At 46.0% G+C, this 6,000-nt stretch overlaps 1 protein-coding gene across 2 annotated transcripts in view; it reads left to right on the top strand.

Moving 5' to 3' along the window:
• The first annotated feature begins 371 nt into the window (after positions 1-371).
• The window catches only part of LOC147139359 (BMP/retinoic acid-inducible neural-specific protein 3-like), a 30,087-nt gene continuing 24,458 nt past the window's right edge, over positions 372-6,000 (top strand). Inside the window, exon 1 of one of the 2 annotated variants that reach the window (XM_086047738.1) lies at positions 372-597. The gene's annotated coding sequence lies outside the window, so the exon portion shown is untranslated. Of the gene's footprint in view, positions 598-788; positions 919-6,000 lie in introns of those variants that run through there. The other variant, XM_086047739.1, reaches the window with a different exon arrangement.

Below are 6,000 nucleotides of genomic sequence, written 5' to 3'. Positions count from 1 at the left end.
AGCATAACAGTCCTCGTCTTCACTGCAGCCATCCTTAAGATGATGATGATCAGTATTCTAAATAGATGCAGCGTTCTCATTTGTGACAAGTGTGTCGTTTGACTTTTGCGCGCGCCGGTGCGTCTCGCTGAACGGAAAGCGGCGCGCGAGACGATTGACAAAAAACAAAAACAAAAAAAACGGGGAAAAAAATACGCTTTCTCGCTTTCATTCTCGCCACGTCGCCTGTGTCCGAATCTCCCACAGAAGGCGTCTTGTGTGCGTGAACCACGTGACAAAGTGAGAGGGGGGGGGGGGTTGGGGGGCGACAGACGCGTAAGGGAGGTGCACCCGGGCGCTTTCTGCACACTTGGCCCGGCTGCTGTGCTTCCCTCCTTCACACTCGCGCGGAGCAGGCGGATCAGGTTGCTCCAACAACGTCGTCTTGGAATTGCATTGGATTTGTTGCCCTTCGTTCGCCTTGTCGGATTGCACATCTGTGGTGAAGCTCATCCCCATTTTGGCGCTTGGGTTTCTCCCTCGTCCTCGTCCACTTTGCTCTGATCTTGACTACATCGCTGGGCGGATGATATCATTTTGTCAAGTCATTAGAGAAAGGTAAACGCTTGTGCTTCTAGGAACTGTGAATATGCCGACTTGCTCCCGGCTTTCTCAAAGTTTCTCACTGGTGTAGAACCGCGCCACGGATTAGTCGGAGACATCAGCATCGGCGTTGTCGTCCCCCCCCCAAACCCCCACCCGGATCCCTGAGTGCTTACCAGTCATATTTTGGAGTTCTTCCCCCGCCCCCCCCCCCCCCCTTGTCTCTCTTCGTGGCCATCCACTGAAGCGAGGACGAGTGAAATGAGTTTGCACGGTTGAAATCCAGCTGCGTATTATAATGGGAAGCATGAACTTGAGCAGACTCTCCTAACTGCAGTGAGTATTGTGTACAGCGCTTGTTGAATTGTTGTCTATCCTGGACGATAAAAACGAAAACCTTCAGCATATTTTCATAATGTACACTCGTTGTTTTCATTGTGCATCTTCATGGCAAATATTTGACCTACTGTGACGTGTTTTGTAAGGTGGACACAAGGTGGGCAGAATTTCTCCCCCCCACCCCCGACCCCCTCCCGCACACACACAAAACAACATAAAACATTCCCAACATTTCTGTGCAAAGCCGATTTGCCACCTCAACACATTGCACCGTTCGTCAGCATGTACAGTACACGGTACGTTGCGTTCTATGATGCACTCGAGTCTCGATAAAGTTCCATTCATCCCCGACTTGTCCACTTTACCCTGAGGCTCATTTTGAAAGATGGCATGAGTTGTGGAAAGGTTGAAGCATGACTTGATGAGCAAAGGTCCTGAAGGCAAGCAATACCATTTCAAGTCCAATTCTAGGCCGCAGTAGGTGCAATATGTGCAAATGAACTTTTGCTCGAAAGCATCCTATTGAGGTGAAGCGCTCACGCTCTCAGAGAGGAGGAGCGGGATGCTTTTGGAGCACGATTCTCAATCCCAGCTGTTCATTTTCACGGCCACTTGCCAGTTTTTGGCCCAAGTCTGGAAAAGCGTCAGATTGTTTATTGGCCCGCAGCAGTGGCGGTGTCCTCATCCATTCCGCGAGACTCAACGGCTCAACCTGACCGTGACCAACACGCCTGAAAGGCACACTGTCTCTTGTTAGGACATGAGAGATTTCTGGCCCCGTAGCAGCTCCCTTCCCCACACGAAAAGAAAGGTGGTCGGGTTGTCATGTATCCACGTCCCCACCTGCTTATGAAATGACTCGGGATCCGGAAGGGAGTACACGTCTCTTGGCTCGCAATGCTAACGGAGAAAGGGCAGGCCTAAGAGGCTTTCTTGTTCTCACGGTTTAACGTTGAGTGCCTGGCTGTTGGCTGCAGAGCGACCAACAAAGGCTTAGGAACAAGCAAAGCACTGTCACTGTCCACCCACAACTTGATTAAAAACGGCACCAAGAAAACCAAGTGTGAAAATATTTGGGGAGGCGTCTTTCCCTGGACACGATGCATTGATCTCCCTTGAAATATTGCCCACCGTTGTCCACAGCGCCGTAACAGTGCAGGCGCGTCTTAACATGCAATTTAACAATGTAACCACCTACGGCGCGAATGGAGCTGAAGACTGGCAGCCCGAGTTCATCGAATGCATTCAATCCAACAGTTGCACCTCAAGTAACGTCACAGGCAGAGAATTGAGCAGACTTGCCCGGGATCCCAGCGGTGCCGCCTAACTTCAAGCTGATTTCCACATTTGCGGAGGAAAGATCTGTAAACAAACTTTGATGTGTAAAATGAAGCGCATGCTGTGAGAGATACCAGTGCGCAATACTTTAAAGTCATTTACTGGGACGTGGGAGTTGTAATAAGACTGACATAGGAAGATAAAGAAAGGGGAAAAAACACAAATATAAGGATGAAAAGAGGGGAACAAGATTGGTGGTGTTTCACTCTTCTGCTCATTATCTGCAGCCCATTATATTATGATAATGAGCAAACTGAATTGTTTTGTCTTCAATCTATACAATTTTTGGAAGCAGGGCAGTGAAAATGGGCTAGATGAGTTGTGCTTGACACTAACAGAACATTTGCAAACTGAAATATGCCGTTTGGGGATTTGGGATTGACTTGGGCATTCAAATGGAGTCTCTTGGATGAAGGCGGGGGGGGGATTCCACAGTTGCTGACACTCAGCAAAAGTTCATGTACTTCATTTTCAGGGCTGTGAAAAGAGGCCAGCACCAGACAGAAAACATGCCTGAAGACTTAGTGACGGCAATGTCAATTACGTTCCCAATCCGAATTTTGGATGGAATGTCCGAAACTCATACTTTTGTCTCTGTTGGCACAAACAAGTCTAACTGCAGTTGTATTTGTCCATGTGTGTCATCATGCAATATAACATTAGGGATAAAATGCGTTTTTTTTTTTTTTGCCATTTGTAGTGCAACATTTGTCCTTGTTCCTTCACCACGGCAGCGCAAGCGTTTGACTTTGATGAATTGACACTTGGATGTTTTCTTCTCACTCACTTCAAGACGCGCATGTGCAGATATGCAGCTTTCATGGGGATCGTCATTTTGCATTCATTTTTTGCGCAATTTTTTGGCAAATCATAAATTCATTTCCCCAAAGGTACAAATTAAACCACCGCCCCAAAAAGATCCATTGCCTGAAACTCCCTCAATGATTCATCCACAATTGTTGCCCAAGTGGGGATGTGCACCCATTTAGCCATCGTCAGATTCAGACACAAACAAACCTGTGCTAATGAGACTCAGATGCAAATAGGTTTGGTATCCCCCCCCCCCAAAGATGACCTTAATATTTTTGTACTGGTAATGAGGAGTTCTTTTTGTTTGTTCGTTTTTTTTTCACTTGATAACCAAATCCAAGGTTACTCGCAAGTACATTCAAGCAAGTTTGCCAGTCCAAATTTTAGACTTCACATTAACCGCGAGATGCTGCCGTACCATCCCGAAATTTGATGTTTTTATAGCCCTAATTTTGTTGTCTCTGCACGGTAAAATAACAGCTTTCTATTGAATTTCTGTTCAATCTTCATGTAGCACACTTTTTTACAGGTGTGGCTGGTTTTAAAGTGCAGGAAGCAGAGTGTCTCAACGATGAAGCTGTGCAAAGATGAAGCCGTGCTAAGTCTACCGCATACACACAAAACACTGCATCCTACCGTGAAATTGCAAAAGGCTCGCCTTTGATCACTTTGCTGATCCTTGGATAAGTTGAGTAATTCGAAGGGTGACGCGTCATTGATGGCAACTTGACGTCATTCCAGCAGACAGCGAGTATACGTTGTCGAAGAGTTTGATGCAGTCGTCGTTCACATCACTGCACTAAGCGTTTACCTGGCAACCGGAAGTTAGCGCACCTCACCTTCTTGAAAGTGCTGTGTGCGTGCAGAGTCCATTGGGACACTTGCTCTCTTCATCCAAGGGGAAACAATTGGCCTAGGACTCAGGCCGTATACAAATTGCTGTCCACATCAGGTTTTTTTAAAAGTTTTTGATGTGTTTTCATCGTACTTGCAGATATCTGATCTTTCCATGTTTATTCATGAACATTCGTGCGCCTCCACACAGTGACAATTTTGTCTTTGATGTCTCTCTCCCGACACACCATGGGAGCGCTTTCTTTGTATTTGTTTATGAGACAACTGGCAGCCATATTGCAACTCAACAAAGACTGTTTTACCCTGGGCACTGGTATGAGAGGTATTGTCGACGCTTGTTGCCGGAAAGATAACTGGGTTAATTAGGGCCCCCCCCCAAAAAAAACTCATTAGTCAGCACAGAGGGGAAGATGTAAAGTTTATCAGTTCCTGTTTTCCTTTCTTTTTTTCATTTTTTTTTTTTTTTACAATGGTTTTGGGGTTTGCTCGCAGTCAACTTACAAAGTGGATCCTGTTGAAAGAATTCTAATGAAATGTTTTAATCATGTCTGCCATCTCCCGAAGGGCTGTACAACTTCTGCTGTTGTCTTGTCACAGATTTATGGCGGTGCTAAATGATCTATTACATTCAAAGTATTGGCAATTTCCATTCATCGCTCTGCCTTCTATACAACGTCACAGCACTACGATTATCGTCTCGTTTCCCATACCTCGGGACAACACAATATTTTCTTTCCCTCATTTTCTCCATGCTGTTTTCACTGTACATTTCCGGCCAAATCTTTTGCTGTTGTCACTCTAAAATCACTCTGCCAACATCTTTCTGGTTGCGTGTGCCAAGATATGCTCCCACCTCTCAGCTTTTGCAGCATGGCGCATACACAATGAACGGTTTGGTCAAGACCACGCAGAGCTGTGATAAGTGCAGTGTGAAAAGGTCTGTAGCCTCTATTATATGTTTTTGCTCCAGGATCTATTTTGGCCTGAATTCTGACCTCTCTTAATCATTGTGATGTCTTCCACGTACACCCGCACGCACCCTCGCAAACAGTCAGGTGCCAGCTTGGCATCCTGCAATGTATGGAGCAGATGTTTCGAGGCTGAATGTTTGGGTTTGTCACCGTCTCCAATGAATCGGCTGCTGTAATTCTCAAGAAAGACTAGGCCTGGGAATTATCTCGTCAATTCAGTGTGCCCTCTAAAATGTGAGAGTCAAGCTCCAACAATGGAGCTGGCAAGCAAAAATCGCTGGAGGAAACTTGACATTTTGGGGGTACCTCCAAAAATTCAGGAACTGCTGCAAGAAATGAAGAAAGTGGGAGATGACTCCATTCATCTGGCCAACACTTAGAAGAGATTGTTTATATACAAGGTATTCTTAGTCCACTGATAATTCCCTTTCTTCCGAAAAAGTCTTTTCTGAGTGGATTTAGTGGATCCCGATGTGTGCTTTTCTGAATGCTTTGAATTGAAAACGTCATCCAACCGAGTCCCCCAATAATTCATTTGATGTTTTGGAATGGCGTGAACGCTGCTCAAGCGGGCACATTTTCCATCTTGTTGGAGGAAAAGCATTTTGCATGCGATTGAAATGGTGACATATTGCGCGCCCTTGTAAACGGAGACTGTTGTGTTTCCGATATCACTCAGGCATCTGACAACAAAGGCTCAGTCGACGGCTTTGTTGGGAGATAATGTGATTATGAAGCTGGCATGGACCTGTCGGAGGATGATGAATGTTTGCAGACAGCACTGCCGTAGAGATTGCAGAGAAAACATGCGGGATGTGAGTCAAAAGGCGGCTTTAGAGATATTCCAGAATGCAGAGGAGGAAGCAAGTGGGTGGTTTGACGAGGGATGAGCAGAAACATGACGACAAAGGCGTTTGCGTGGAAGGAAACGAGCGCGAGAGAGCAGCGTAGAACAGCTGATTGTTCACCGACATCACCTTTTTGGACTGTTGCCTGCTAGATTATCGGATTACAGAGTCCTTTCCGATGACCGCTATGTTCTGTTCTCAAGTGAACATGCCACGCATTGTGCACTAAAATGGTTTACTCTTGACACCGCATGAAC

Source organism: Filicampus tigris, chromosome 12 (assembly GCF_054856515.1).
Source record: "Filicampus tigris isolate MCC_2025a chromosome 12, RoL_Ftig_1.0, whole genome shotgun sequence".
Taxonomy (NCBI): Eukaryota; Metazoa; Chordata; class Actinopteri; order Syngnathiformes; family Syngnathidae; genus Filicampus; species Filicampus tigris.
The sequence above is the reverse complement of the archived record's forward strand: the minus strand, read 5'-3'. Positions and strand labels throughout refer to the sequence as shown.